Source organism: Bos indicus x Bos taurus, chromosome 14 (genome assembly GCF_003369695.1).
Source record: "Bos indicus x Bos taurus breed Angus x Brahman F1 hybrid chromosome 14, Bos_hybrid_MaternalHap_v2.0, whole genome shotgun sequence".
Taxonomy (NCBI): Eukaryota; Metazoa; Chordata; class Mammalia; order Artiodactyla; family Bovidae; genus Bos; species Bos indicus x Bos taurus.
The window spans coordinates 30,815,715-30,831,360 of record NC_040089.1 but is presented as its reverse complement, the minus strand read 5'-3'; positions in this window follow the sequence as shown (position 1 = coordinate 30,831,360).

Genomic DNA, 15,646 nt, shown 5'->3' with positions numbered 1-15,646 from the left:
TAAAATAAAAAAGATCCAACTAATTTTAATATTTTTCTCATTACTGTATTCCCTTCTCAAGATTCACCTTCTTCGGGACTATAGAAAGTGTTACCATAATATTGGTATCTCCTAAGGTCTGTTCTCCAAATTTTACATTTTGTTTCTTTAAAAGAAATATGAACCAGTGCTAGCTTGCTTTTAAATTATCTTTCACATGAGTATTTTCTTCTTGTTTTGTATCACATCTTTGAAAAAAAATTATCACTATTTAACTTCCTCATCAATTTACTTGGTACCTAAGTGTATCTTTTCCTGTGTTTTATCCATATACTGAAGGAGTAGACCTATTTTCTATTGATGGAGTAATGTATCCAATGCTTATAACAATATGAATTTTTTAAATGTTTCTAAAAACTAAAAATGTAAGTCCACATGTCAAGGTAGCTTTATACACTTGTTTCCTTGGACTGAAGAGGTGATCACTATCAACACCAAGTATGTTTTGCTAAATAATGTAATTTTGGTAAATTTTTGGTAAATCAGGTCTCACTATAGCCCAAGAAAACCCGAGTACAAAACTGAGATAATATTAAAATATAATATTAAGAAATATGTAGCGGCCAAAAGAAAAATATTCTAATATTACTGCAGTAAGCACAGTTGACAGTTGGACTTTTAAGGGGCTAAGGTCTTTCCTCATGAGCCCCAGGACAGCTCTGGCACCGTGCGAGGACAGCCTTTAGGTGTTGCTGCTTTGGGAGGATTTGAGGAGTTCTGAGTTACTTGCTTCAAAGTGACGAGCACATCAGTATACCTGCCACGGAGCCCACATGTTCTCCATCTGTCAAGCACTTAGACGTAGGCACTGAAGGCCTCCTGGAGAATGCAGACATGCTATTGGGAGGGAAAGTACAGGAGTACATAGCATCTGGTATTATTAGTTATCCAGTTCACTGGCCCATCTCCTAAGTGAAGCTCAGAGACAAAGGGGAAGGGAAGGGGCAACTTGTTTTGGCCCAAGGGGGTGGACCCTGTGAAGCCCATCTCTGGGAAGCCAGGATTGGGAGAGGAGAAAGGAGCAAAGGGAAGAGGAGGGATCAGAGGGACCATAATGAGTTTACAAAGTTGCTGTGAGGTTGCAGTTTCCAATTTGGCAGAGCCACTTAGATTGTCAAATTCTCAGTGGAAATTTACACCAGCTCTCTCCAGTTTCCCGTGGTGTTTCTGTAGGTCAAGGACTCTGTTGCTGTTAACCTGAAATGTACCCTCTTTAGAAGTTCGGCAGCCTTGTGGCACTGAGCAGGAGTCTGAGACAGGTAACGTGAGTGGCTCAGCACTCCCTGGGAAGACAGGTACTGGGAAGTTCTCTCTGGCAAGCATGAGAAGCATCCCAGCCAGCATCTTCCTGGGGTCCTCCCCTCCCGAGAGCCACTTGTCCTGGAAGCAGTCTCCTCACTGCAACATCAGAAGGAAGTGCAGGAATACCTCATCATGACTGGGACTTGCAAAAGATGTCAGGAAAATGCTGCAGTTGGGGGTCCAAAGGATCATAGCCTGTGCCCTGTGAATGCAGTATACTACGTTGGTGCCAGTCACTCAAGAAAGTGTTGGTTGCTCAGTTGTCTGACTGTTCGCAACCCCATGGACTGTAGGCCTTCAGGCTCCTCTGTCTGTGGAATTCTCCAGGCAAGAATACTGGCGTGGATTGCCATTCCCTTCTCCAGGGGATGTTCTCGACCCAGGGATTGAATCCATGTCTCCTGCATTGCGGGAAGATTACTGTCTGAGCCAGTCACTTAGGATGGATGTTTCCAGGTCCTTTAATGAGCCCTTGAAGCCTTAGTGAAGTGTGCTCATGGATCACCTATGTTCATGAGCCCAAATAGAGAAGGAGCTTCCCCCATCAGATTCCCGAAGGAGCTAACTGCAGGGCAGTGCATTTATATAAACATCTCACTGGGGGATTGGCTCTTGGACAGAGAATTTTTCTTAGTCTTCTCTTTCTGCACAAGAAGTATAATACAGTGGGAAAGACAAGAATTTTGAGTAATGAGGCCATGTATCCAACAGCAGTCTACCAATTTAAAGCTCATGCCATTCAGGACAATTAATTTTGTCTCATTGCATCTCATCTCTAAAATGCAGATGGTTTTAATAATTGCTTCCTAGAGCTGTTGAGAAGATAAAGTCAGGAGTGGAAAATTTGACCTTTATCAAAACAGCGTTTATGAGATTCCCAGTGGCGTGGACTGGCTCCTGATCAGGTAGTCAGCCTTTCTGAAGGGAAAAATCCCAGGGCTCTTCCTGAGTGGACTAAGCTTTGAGAGCTTGTTCCCTTGGATTTTAGATATGAAAAGAACCTTAGAAATCATCTTGTTCAGTCATCAAAACATTTAAAATTTACTTTTTATCAATGAAATGCCTGCCTTTAGTTTTAAAATAAAATATTTATAATGAAAAACAAATTTCCTGCCCCTACAGCACCTCTGATCCATTCTCTAAAAAGTATTGTCTTGATGAATTCAATTCTAGACATTATCTTGCATCTGCTGCTCTGATGTATGAGTATTTAGTTCATTATACCTACCATGTCCTTCCCCATCCTCCCAATATAGTCTTATTACTTCTTTGTTTTAGTTTCTTCATGGGATAACTTTGTAACTTCAAAAATATACTCCTTCATTTCCAAGTTTATCATAAGGCCATAATCCTTGACTTTACACTTGGAAAGATGAGGCCACTGGCACCTGCCCCTCCCCCTTCACTGCTTTGAGCTTCCCAGTTTCTATCATTTGAATTTTTATGTCTGTGTTACTAAAGTCGATGACATTTCCATTCTGTTTTATGATCATAATTGTCTCATGCCTTATTTATAGGTTGTTTATAAAAGCTTAAAATCAATAAATTCTTCACCTAAGTGTGGTTAAGTAACAGTGATTGACTATAGAGCCAGGAGGAAAACCGTGATCGCGTCACCTTTCTTATACGGCATTTTGTTTTTCCAGGAGTTTCTCCCTTTTCTCCAGGAACCCTCTATTCTCTCCTGAGCCACACTGATTGATTTCTAGATTTGTGCTCATGTTTGTTATTCTGAGACTTGTCTTTGCTTTTCTGGATCGAATCTCCTGTTTCCTGGATCCCAGGACTTCTGTTTTTGTTTGTTTTAATGTACTTAATAGGCTAAAGTCAACCCTCAGATAATTTCCTCAAAACTGCTCCTAGATATGGGAGGTCTCAGACAAGTCATTTTGGGGGGACCTCTTTCTGCATAAATAATCGAATTTTTAAAGTTTTACAAAGACCACGTGGAGTACAGTGTTTTGTTGGATGTAATTTAGAATGTTAGGTAGAGGTGAGATATTTACATATTTGATGTTCAGTCAGTGTATGCTCAGGTTCTTCTTTGTCTCTGTATTCTTTATTGCCAAATGCACTATTCCTAGCTACCTTCCACTATAAGCAAAAACTAGCAAGACTTATTATTCACAGTGCCAAGCTCTCGAGAACCTATTTGCATTGAAACAATATAGATCTGTATTTGTGCATTAATATAACACCATTTATTGAATGCTGGTTATAGCATTACTTATAATGCTGTAATCATTACTTATGAGTGGCGTCCATCATGCCACTCATGAATATTGCTGTATTTTATTGATGACCACAAGTTTCAAGTCTTACCCAGAGTATGCAGGAAAATGTGAATAATAATTTGTTTCCTGGTTATGCTGAATTTACCACTTGGAATTTTATAACATAAATATAGAACAATATGTCTTCCAACTCTTCTCTTGAATTCCTTCTGCAGTAGTCACTGCATTCCTAGAAAGTGATTATTTTAATGTTAACTGCACCCTGCCTTCTATTCTCTGCCATCAAAGGAGAGGACTATAGGAGAAATGAGGAGTGGCCTCACTGGGTAGAGGAATGTTTGTCCCTCATCTGGAAGGCTTCAGCTGACTGGAAGAACATGACGTCCTCACATCAGTGGAGGCAGGAGAGAACATCACTGGGGTCACACCGAATAAAGAATGCCTGTTGTCACTCTCGGTTGCCTTTGGGTGCTAAATTCAGAGGCAGAACCGCAAAACAAAGCCAGGCAAGTGCTGAGACATGGGACCCCCATGCAGCTCAGGCTGAAGGTCCTTGGTCCTGACCCTCTAGCTTGTCCTGTGTGTGATGTTGGAGAGTCACTTAAAATCATCGTCAGTGCCATTCTCACATGGCCCAATCTGACGTGGTTCTGTGAAAGAAACAGAACACCAGGTAGCAGGCTCAATCCACTTGCCAGGATGCCCTCCTGGAACCAAGGTCCGCCCAGAGCCTCAAGAAACCCCACGGCATGAGTCCTTAGGGCATCTTGGTGAACTCATGTGCAGGGCAGATGGTCGGAGAGCACAGGGGGTGGGGATCAAAAGGAACTGGGGCCCACGTGGACCCTGGTCCAAGCTAGGATGCCCCACCAAGGGGCTCTGCTGGCTCTCGGCGACCCCAGGCACTAGAGGAGGCCGTAGGAAATTTCAAAGAAGATACCCTGGAGGCCAGAACCCATGCAGAACCAGGTCTGAGCTTGGTTTGTCCTGTGCAGCACTGCTACATCCCAGACCCTGGAGGGGACTTAGAGCTTCAGAGAGGGCGCTCTCAAGGACCAGGGCTCTCCAGGCGGTACTGCTTGCAGGTGTGAAATGTAGTGTTTTCAGTTTATGCGTTTCTAGAAATGGCTTTTTGCTCCCTCATCCTTATTTGTTGGATTGAATATGACATTCAAGGTTGACATCCATTTCCACACAGAATTCTGAAGGCCTTTGCTCTACTGTCTTCAGATCCATTGTAGCCGACGATGAGGTCTCCTGCTGGTCGGACTTGTATTTTAGAGGTACCTTTAAAATTTCTCTTTCCTTCTGAATCATCTGATTATCTTCTCTTTATTACTGATGTACTAGGCTCTCGTAACACTGGGTCTAGAGGCATCTGTGTATGCACGTACATGACTTAGGGACCTCCTTGCCTTGGGTGCTTGATTGGCATTTTAACTTGTATCCTGATGTCCTTTGACTCTTGGAAAAGCCTCTGTGATATTTCTTTGATTTCTTCCTCTTGGTTTTCTCTTTGTGTCAGTCTGTAGATTAGATGTGAGGCCTCATGGATTCATCCTCTATATATCTTTCCTTTTCTCTCTCTCTCTTTTTTTTTTTTTAAATCTCTTTGTTCTGCTATCTGGTCGTTTATTAGACTTCATGATCTATTTGAATTACAGAGTCATATTTTTATTTTATAATAGCTCGTCTTTGTTAGCTGTTTGTATTTTGTTGACACAATGACATTTTTACTCTTTTTAGTAATATTAAGAGAACTTTTAAAAGTTAAATTGTGTTTCCAAACTATGTCTGTTCCTTTCAGAGTTGTGTGTTCTGCTTGTTTGTCTTGGTCTCTCTCTCTCGTGTTGTAGAGTTTCCTCAGAAGCTCAGTGCTCTTTGGCTGCTCCATCATGTATAAGAACCAGTCGATAAGCTGACCCTGAGCTCTGTATGTGGCAGGGAGGAGCAGGTAAAAGGAAAGGAGGTAGTGCTTGCAGGCTGGCAGTTCCTCTTCATGTCATCTGAGGAAGTAGGCAACAGTCCTAGGGACCTGTAGTTGGCAGATTGAAGGTCTTTTCCCTATGGGCATTCCATTTCTTTGGAAAAGAATTCTCATTACTTGTATATTGGGTATATTAGTTTGCTAGGGCTGCCATAACAAAATACCACAGACCATGAGGCTTAAACAACAGACATCTACTTTCTGACAGTTTAGGAGGCTGGAAATTCCAGATCAGAGTGTGGGCAGGTTTGGTTTCTCCGTTTCTCTCTCCTTGGCTAGCACATGACCATCTTCTCACAGCATCCTCTCATGGCTTTTCCTCTATGCGTGTGTATCCCTGCTGTCCCTTGTTCTTCTATAAGGGCAATAGTCCTATTGGATTAGGGCCCGCCCTAATGGTCTCACCTTAAGTTTTGCCTCTTTTAGGGTCCTATCTCTAAATACAGTCACATACTAGATTAGAACTTCAGCATATGAACTTTGGAAGGACACAGTGCAGTCCATAGATGGATGTCTGTCAGTCTGCCAGTAAGGCGAGCATTTGGAAGTCTGATGTTAACTCTTGAGTCTAGAGTAGAGTCTCTTAACTTTGGAAGTTTTGACATTGGGGCTTCACCATTTTTTGTGTGATACCTGTATAGGACATCAAAGGGTGTTCATCATCTACCCACTAGATGCCAGTGATGACAATCAAAAATGTCTTTAAACATTGACAGATGTCCCCTGAGTGTAAACCAAGATCCCCCCGTAGCTGAGAATCAGTCTGTGGATTTCTCCAACCTTTATTAGCAACTGATGTTCCAGAACCCCAGGTTTAATAGACAGATGGGTGTATGTCTTTCTTTCTTTGCTCTAGCCTGTGGCTTCCTCTACTTGTTTGATTAGTCACCACTCCAACCTCTTTTCTCCATCCCCTGGAAGTTTGTTGATGTCCTGTCTCCACAATGGGTTTTCATGTTAAAGTGTCTAGTATTTTTCCTTCTTTAATATTTTAGGAACTGTTAGGACAGAATGTAGATGTGCATGGAGGATCAGTGTATTATATTTAAGTAAAGACTCTCCACCACACCTCCCAGATTATAAATGAGAAAATCAAGACTCTGAGGGAAGAACTAATTTGCAGACAGCTGCATCTAATAATTGTAAAAAGACAGGATTGGAATCCTGTTCACTCCCAGTCCAGTGTAATTTCCATTAACTCAACTCTGTTGTTTCAGCATACTTTATTAGTAAACATACTACCATTCTTCTCAGAGAGCTCTTTCTTTAAAGGAATAGGTCCTCAACAAATCATTTGATTTTTTAAAAATAATAAATGGTAGTAACAGCAAAAGTGTTGGGAGGAACCCTTTACTCCAGACTTTTGAATTTCTCTTAAGAGAAATTAAACTCCAGTATCAGTAAATAAGTGTTTAAAACTGGAAGGGTTGATAGTAGGTGGCTGTTATGCTCCATCCTCTGTTAAATGATTACAGATAAAACATCCGTGTCACTCATTCATTCATTCTGTTAGTTATTTCCCGAAACTCTCTGGCTGAGAATAAGCCCTGTGGGTGTGTGTGTGTGATTCGAGTGCCTTGCTTGTGTCTGTGTGTTGTGAGGGGTGTGATGTCTGTGCATTTCCATGTGGTGCATGTATGTGTGCACTTGCATTGGGCACACTAAATCTGGGTTTGTTCAGAAAGGAAGAAGCAGAATTGTATGGGACTAGTCTAGGGAGAGCACATGCTCATTCGGTGACGTGGGTTTTCATCCCCTGCATCCATAAAACTGTCTGAGGTCTCTTCTAACACCTTGACAGGTGGTGATTTGACCCCCGTCCCCCATCACCCCAGTGGGGCTGACAGTCCTGGCAGCCTGCTGCCTGCAGGGCTTCTGCTGCCCGTCAAAGTCAGCTCTGATGAGGCTTTCAAAACACCCACAGGTGTCAGGTGCGTGTGAGCTGCATGGCTGGGCCCAGACCCTCTAATCCCGCTCCCAGGAGGGGCTGAGAACTCGGCCCCATGGAACCATGACCTTGACCAGCTAAAGACAGTGAACCCTGGGCTGTGGAGCAGAAAGACTGCTGAGGACTGTGAGTCTTCAGGGGTCCAAGGAAGAGACAGATGATTGGAGACCGATCTGCAGGGGAGAGTGCAGCCTGGGAGGACAGCGGGCAGAGTTCAGTCATTCTTTTGTCACTGTGTGGGCTAAGTTGCTTCATTTTTTTCAAACATAACTTCTGTCATAGAAGGGACTCCTCCATACCCTTTCTCAGTATCCTGCTAGGGCCCAGCAGATAGTGGCTGAATCCTGGTTGATTGATGGGAGGGTTATGTTTTGTTTCAGTAGTGCTTGCTTGGGGATTTCATCCATTCGTGTATTTAACACATATTTATCAAGTGGCTATTTTGTGTCAAGCATTGTTTTCACTTTAGGTTATTATGACAGTGAACAAAACTGTGTTCGCCACAGTGTCTCTTGTGGAGAGACAACAATAAACCCAATAATTACGGTAGATGGAATGTGAGTGCTCAGGAGGACAGGCAGAAAGGGAATTTCAAGTGTGTGAGGAGAGCAGGTGAAAAGTTTAGACAGATAGGGTGGTTAGAGAAGGCCTGCGTGAGGATCCAGGCAGACACCAGAAAGATTCTGCGCACTATGAGATGAGGGCACCTTCTGTTGGGATCACTTAGTAGTAGACTCAGCACATCACTTACAAAGCGGGTATTTTGGTTTGTCTGGTTTTGGCACAACATCTTTCTTCACCTCTCAGAGAAGTTCATGTTCTTTGGCTTCTCTCTCGGCCAGTCCCCTCACTCCCCACTTCTCCCCCACTCCAGTTCTATGTCGAGAGCCACCTCCCATCTCCTCAGATGCTTTGAGTCACCAGCATGGGCGCTCACCTTTCTGCAAGCTTGCTTTAGGGCCAAGTAGTTAAACAGCCATCCTGAACATTGCATCTACTTCTTCCTACCACTTTATCCTCTTTTCTCTTTTACTGCAAAATGTTTTGGAAAACTGGTCCTGATTTACTGTCTTGATTTCTGCTTCTCAACCCATGCTAGATGGCTTTCCTGTAAACACTAGCTTACCCTTGGGAGGATTTCTGTGCAAATTATAATTCTGATTGCTTAGCCTCAAACCACCTCTGTAGATGCTGCTTTGGGAACCTCGGGCCAGGAGTCGGCCAACTCTTTCTTCTCTGTAATCTGAGTCTTGCTGAGAGGGAACAGTAGAGGGAGACCAGCAGATAGGGGGACAGGAAGGGCTTGCTCTTCCCTGCTGCTTGCTGTTTTAGTTAGTACCTCCACAGCAGCAACCCCACAGGCCAGACGTGGCAGTTGGGTCCAGTGTCCTGCTTCTGCCAGCACCCCAGAGCCCCCTCTTGACTTCGTCCTCAGAGGTCCCAGCTCCTGCTCTTCTGGGTCCACCCTCCAGGTTCTAAGGCACCAGCCAAATGGGACCCTTCCCCTGAGTCCAGCTCCCTGAGATCCCTCTGAACTGCAGAGGGGGCAGCACCCAGCTCTGGGGGCGCCGCTTCTCCAAGACTCGGGATCCCAGTGACTCCCATATTTGCCCTTGGTTCCCTGGTGCTCAGGGAGGTCATTGCTCCTGTAGTTAACAGTCTCTGTGTTTTCTCCATGTTCCCTTTCGCCTTTTCAGCTCTAACTCCTGTTAACCTGATTCTTTATATTACATTTTCTCTGTTGAAATACTAGTGTGGTTTCTCTTCTGCTAACTAGACCCTGACTGACACAGCCACCAAAAGGCTGTCAAACCGATTGGATTTCTCTCAGTCCTTACACCGTGGCACTCCTGTGCAGCGTTTTGCTTTTCTGACTTCCTCTCCTTCGAGAGCTCAGCTCTACCCCTCATCTGGCCTCGTGGTACCTTTTTTTTCTGGATGCTCCTTCTTGCTCTTGAACTAGCTCTTGTCAGCCTCCCCTGTGATCTCCAGCTGCCCCTTATCCTGGTTTTCTCGGGTGCCTCGTCTCGTCCTGCTCCCCCTGGGCCGTTCCAAGCCACAGTTTCTACCTCTTACTGAAGATTCCAGTTCTCCAGCCTTGCCCATTCTCCCCGTAGGCTCATATCCCACATGCATATTCCTACCTGAACATCCCCTGGCTCTTCAATATCAATATTTCCCAAGTTAATCTTGCCATCCTCTCATCCCAGACTATCCTGCTGAGTTTACCATCTGCCTCATCGCCCAGAACAAAATGATGAGATTCATTTGGACTTCCCCCTCTGTCCCACACCCCGCCTTTTCTCACATTTAATGTCTCTCCAGGCCACGGCTTCCACCTCGAGCCCCTGTCATAGTTGACAGTGAGAACAAATCCTACGCACTTCCTGTTTCAGAGCCATGCTGAGGACTTTGCATACAACTCAATTAATCCTCACAGTATAACTCTATGAGGTGAGTTCTACTAGTAGCCCCATTTCACAGATGAAGAAACTGAGGCATGAAAAGTTACATGACCTACCCAGTGACACAACTAGGAAGTCATAGGGCTGGGATTTGAATTGGAGAAGACTTTCTGACAGGCTGTCTGACAGCTTCTGAGGCGCTGTGGACAGATCCAAGCTTGCCAGCATTGATTATAGGATTTCTCACTGGTGTCTTCTCCAGCGCTGGGCCTAGCACACAGCAGGCACCCAAAGCATTCATTATCATAATCATTTTACATGATATCCATCAGGTCCAGGTAGCCTGAATGTATTCTCTGAAATACACATCTTTCCTTGTCATCTCCCTGTTAAAATCTCACCGACTCGCCATTAGCCCAGGATCTCATGTCCAGTTGAGAGTCCTTTGGAGCTCGCCCTTATCGACTGGCCTCTCTCACGTTGCCTTGGGGCTCTTTCCTCTCTGCACACTTTCGCTCAGTACAGGAAACCACTTGTCATTCCTGGAATACTGAATCATCCTTCCAGCTCTGCTTCTTTTCTCTGAGGCTGTCTTGTCTGCAGTGACCATCCTTCCTCTGCTTGTTGGCCATTCCTGTTCTTCCTTCCAGTCTCATTTCAGGTATTGCCTGCTCTGGGGAGCTCTTCTTGAACCCTCCCTGCCCCCTCCCCCCATCAGAGTGGACTCCCTTCTTCGTATGCACAGAGCACTCACCGTACATGTCATTGTTACTAACATGTCTTCCTTGGTGGGCAGTGAATATCTCAAGGGCAGCAGGGGTTTTCACTGTTCATTCTTATCTCTAGCACCAACCACAGGGGTGGGACATAGTAGACGCTCAGGAAATATTCTAGGGACTAGTGAGAACTGTTCTCAGTCCTCTCTGGCCAGTTGAGTTCAGTGGTTAGAAACCTGAATGGGGGCCTCACTCGGAGCACACGTGTATCAGCTGCAGGACACAACCCCAGGGTAGTCACAGAGTAAGAAGTCTGCGTTAGGCTGAAGTTGGCAGGGTGGTCTTGACTGCCCAGCAGACCCCAGGATAATATTGGAAAACTCTGACCAAGAAGTGTGACCTGCTCTTGGCTCTGAGAATCCTACCACATGGTGGGGAAAGAAGAAGCAAGACTCGCAGCAAAGGCAGCGTGCTAATCAGCTGCCGTGTCTTGTCTCATGTTGTGAGAAAAAAGAATCATGCAAATGTTGTATAATTGTTTGTCTTCATTATGGGAGCTTGTTCCTTACTTCATTATGCACAGAATTTGCAAGTTGATTTCTGCCTTCCTCCCACTTCAAAAAGCTGATTTGAAATTTCAGTAAAGGTACATATCAATTAGCAGGATGATATAGCAAATATTAATTTAGAAATTGATGTGAAGCATAAACATCAACCTGTAACTTCCATTACAGAATGAGAAACTACACAAATGTTTTCAAGGCCCACAGACATGGAGAGGTTGGAACCTATTTTGAGGACCTGGGTAAGCACATTTTTTAGTGTGTGCATGGGTGCTCAGTCATATCTGACTCTTTGTGACCCCATGGACTGTAGCCTGCCAGGCTTCTGTATCTATGGGATTTCCCAGGTGAGAATACCGGAGTGGGTTGCCATTTATTAGTAGATTGTCTGAATTGCTCTGGGGATGGCAGCAAAGGATGGACAAAAGGGAATATTTGGCATAGTTTATAAAGAAGAGGTGTGAGGATTAAAATTAAGGAGAAAAACCAAAGCAAACAGCAGAATGACTGTGTGTAATGCCTTGGGTAAGTTTCCAAGGCTGTTCGCACTGAGCTTAGGCATTTTGGGGAGTGTTCTCGTTTGTGTGATATGTACCTTAACAGTGTGATATTCCTCAGTCACATCTGGCGCTTAGTGCTGAGGAAGGAGACAGCTAAGGAACAGGGCGTAAATATGGTGCTTCAGAAGCATGTGTCGACACCCCACCCCTTCCCAGAGCTCCTGGGCATCCTAAGCGAGAGGAATGGGATAGAGAGGAGGAGCTCTTCAGGATCCCAGGATCCCTCCACATATCAGCTGGGGGACATCAGCCAAGTTACCAAGTTCTGAGGTTCTGCTTCTGCATCTATGGAATGTGGTAATAACATCTCCTTCCCCGTAGGGTTCCAGTGAGGATTAGAGATGAAGAGGGCAATGCTTCTAGAAGTGTAAACAAGAGAAACCATGGTTAGGGATGGAGGTCCCTGTGGCACTGTGCTGTCAGGAGCCACCCCCCGGGATTAGACAGGGAAGTAGGACAGGAGGGAAACAGCAACCCTAGAGAGAAACCCAGACAACCCAGCTTCAGGGGTTTGCTGAAGAGCCTCCTCATTCCTTATCTCCACAGAAAAAGCCCTATGAAAAGTTCAAGTGCCCAGGGAGATGGCTTTTAAGAAAGCACTGAAAGATCCAAATAGATTTGTGCATTTTCTAAATTTAGACCAGTGGAGAGACATACTGTTTGTGTTTGAAAGGTGTAAACATTAAGAAAAGGTAAAAGGCAACTGAAAGGCTTCTCAAGTATCTGTGGAACAGGCTGGTCTGACGCTGGCCATGCCTGTGCTGGTGCCACTCCCATCCTCTCTCCCATCTGGGAAAAGGGGGAACCCTCCAGGGCTTGATCAGGGAGAGAGGTAAGATGAAGAAAAGATTTTTAAATGTATTATGAGTGACTATTTGCTGTTGCCTGATCTTAGAGCAGAGACTACAAATGGAATGATAGTAAGGTTCCCCAGAAGCAATTAGGGTGTAGAGAGAAGAGAAAGTGAATGAATCCTCCGTCATTGTGCCTTGTTATCCAGATCTCATCTGGAGACCCTGACAGGTCCATAGCCACTTGTGGGGTAATGGAGGCTCCCACCAGGAAGAGAGGGACTTACTGATCTTGGAATGGAAAAGAGAAGTATATATGTCCTTGTATTTTTATATTAGTTATCGATGTTAATGGTTGTTTTTAACCCCTTTTTAAGATGCAGAGTCCCCCTGTGAGTGCGCCTACTTTCAGTTAAATCAGTAAATGATTAGGTTAAGAATAGTAGTTTCAACACGGAAATAATCCTTAAGAGTCCTCAGCCAAGGAATATTGCTATTCCTAAGTAAAAAATGTACCTTTGTTTGAAAAGACTGAGAGGAAGCTGAAATGCATATTGCAAAGTGAAAGAAAGGGTTTCTTTTTGAAAGGGTTTCAGTTTGAAAAGGGTACATGTTGTATGATTCCAGCTTTATGTTGTTCTGGAATAGGCAAAACTATAGGGACAGGGGATTTTTAGGACAGTGAAATGATTCTGTGTGATGTAGTCCTGTGGACATGTGCCATTGTGCATTGGTCAAAATTCACAGAATGTATGATACAAAGTGAGCCCAAAGTAGACTGTGGACTTCAGTTACAAATAGTGTATCAATATTGGTTCATCAGTTGTAACATATGTTCCACATAGGACTTGTGAACACAGAGGAGGAGGAGAGGGTGGGTAAACTCCGGGAGTTGGTGATGGACAGGGAGGCCTGGTGTGCTGTGGTCCATGGGGTCACAAAGTCAGACACAACTGAGCAACTGAACTGAACAGGAGGAGAGTTGAGGGGAGAAAGAGTATATGGGAATTCCTTGTACTTTCTGCTCAATTTTTCTATAAACCTGAAACTGCTCTTAGGAAATGAAGTCTATTAATGAAAAATTTTTTTAGATCAGCTGGACATCAAAAAGCCTCCAGTATTAGAAGAAGAAAAACTTGGTGATTACACTTATTTTATTTTGTTAATAGATCTGTGTCAAGCCTAATAAATACCGGACATAGTTCTAGGTCCTGAGGAGCTGAGACTGGATGGAAGCACCTTCTTCAACTGAAATAGCAGCCAGGTCATTAGCCTAGCAACAGATGTGCAGTGTTCATTGAATGCTTCTTATATTCTATCTCATTTCATTCCACAACCCTAAGAGGAGAAAATAGAGAAACTGGCATTTTAGAATGATTTGACAGATACGTTTGGAAATTTTAAATACAGGTCCAAGATCACCCAGCTTGGAAGTAATAGAGTAAAAGCTGTATTGAGGTAATGTGACAGCTACCATGCTCAGAAATCTAGTGTATCTCCTTAGGAAGGGAGAGTCAGGTGAATGCTTTATTCTATTTGCAAGGCTTATTTCTTAGTGAAATCTTCATATAAAGACACTAGAATGAATAACTTTATAAAAAGGAATCAGATATAGTATTCTGCCTCAAAAGTCTGCATAACTTTTTATAAAAGAAATCTATCAGATTATATAATTTACTTCTCTTTGAAAATTAAAAAAAAATTCCTTCATTGCAATTATTGTTGTTGCTGGGAAGATAAAAGTACATTAGCACAAGGCAGAACTTCACAGCTATTAAGAATTAAAGTACAAAGAAAACAAGTTGGAAAATGAAATGGAGCTCAAGTATGTATCTATATTTAACTTTATATGAATAGGAACATTAAACTTCACTGCAGCTTGAGGCTGTTAAATCTTTTCCATTATCCTGAGAATGCTGTTGTTCAGATCATTTCCAAATTTTATGCAAAAGAGAACAGTGAATGTGGCAAATCAGACAGATCCTTTCTTTCCCACACATAGGTTTCATACAACCCTCCTTTCAAGGGCTCGTTGACTTAGAGTTATGAGACCACCCTGAACTGAGGTAGCCTTTCTCTCTTTTTTAAAATGTTTATTTTAAACATTGTGACGGGTCTGTGATGGGTCTCAGTTGCAGCACACGGGATTTTCATTGCAGCATTTGGGATCTTAAGTTGCAGTGTGTGAGATCTCGTTCCCTGACCAGGGTTTGAACCTAGGCCCCCTGCATTGGGATCGTGGCATCTTAGCCACTGGACCACTGGGGAAGTCTCAGCCTTTCTCTTAGGTAGGATATACATAGTCAGTCTCTGAGAACCAACACACACCCTGTGTGAGCAGTGTACTAGAAGTTATAAAGAAGTGGGAAGTGAGCTCACAACAAGCTGCAAGACAGATTAACAAGCACACACACACACACGAAAAATTAACTGTAGATTTCATATTGAAAGCTAACATCACGTTTCCCACAGATGGTTGACAAAAGCCTTGGGAGAGGAATAGAGCCTGTAGCAGGGTTCACAAAGGGTCTGAAACCAGAGCCAGTAACATCTTTGAGATCCACAGCTCCTGAGTACTGGCTGCCTGTCTCTGTCTACCCCTGCAGCTCTTGTTGCCTACTGCCCCTTGAGTAATCAAATTTCCTTTTGGAAGAAACTTGACATCTCCAACTGCAATTTGTCTAGGAAACTTCTGCCTTTTCACACCTGAAGAAGGTCGTCCTTTGCAAGGTGGGCTCACAGATTTCCCTGGGCTAAATTACTGTAGAGACCAACTCCTTCCCCTGACCAGGAAGTGTGCGAACAGTCTGTTTCATGAGTAGCAAGGGAGGGCTCAGCAGCTCCTTTCTATAAAGTGACCCCTCCCCTGGCAGGTGATCCTCAGAAATACTGGAAATAGACTTGTGTCCATACCCTGAAACACTCTCTTCAAGGGTGAAATGTGTCATTTGAAATTATCCCCCTGGAAGAAGTAAAATATTAGCAGCTTTAATCATGGAAATTTAAAGAATTTCTTTCTTTAAAGAAAGAAAGTGTAGCTGAACTCATAAAATGTCTTCGCTTATTGCATCTCCCAACTTGTCTCACAATGAATGAACATG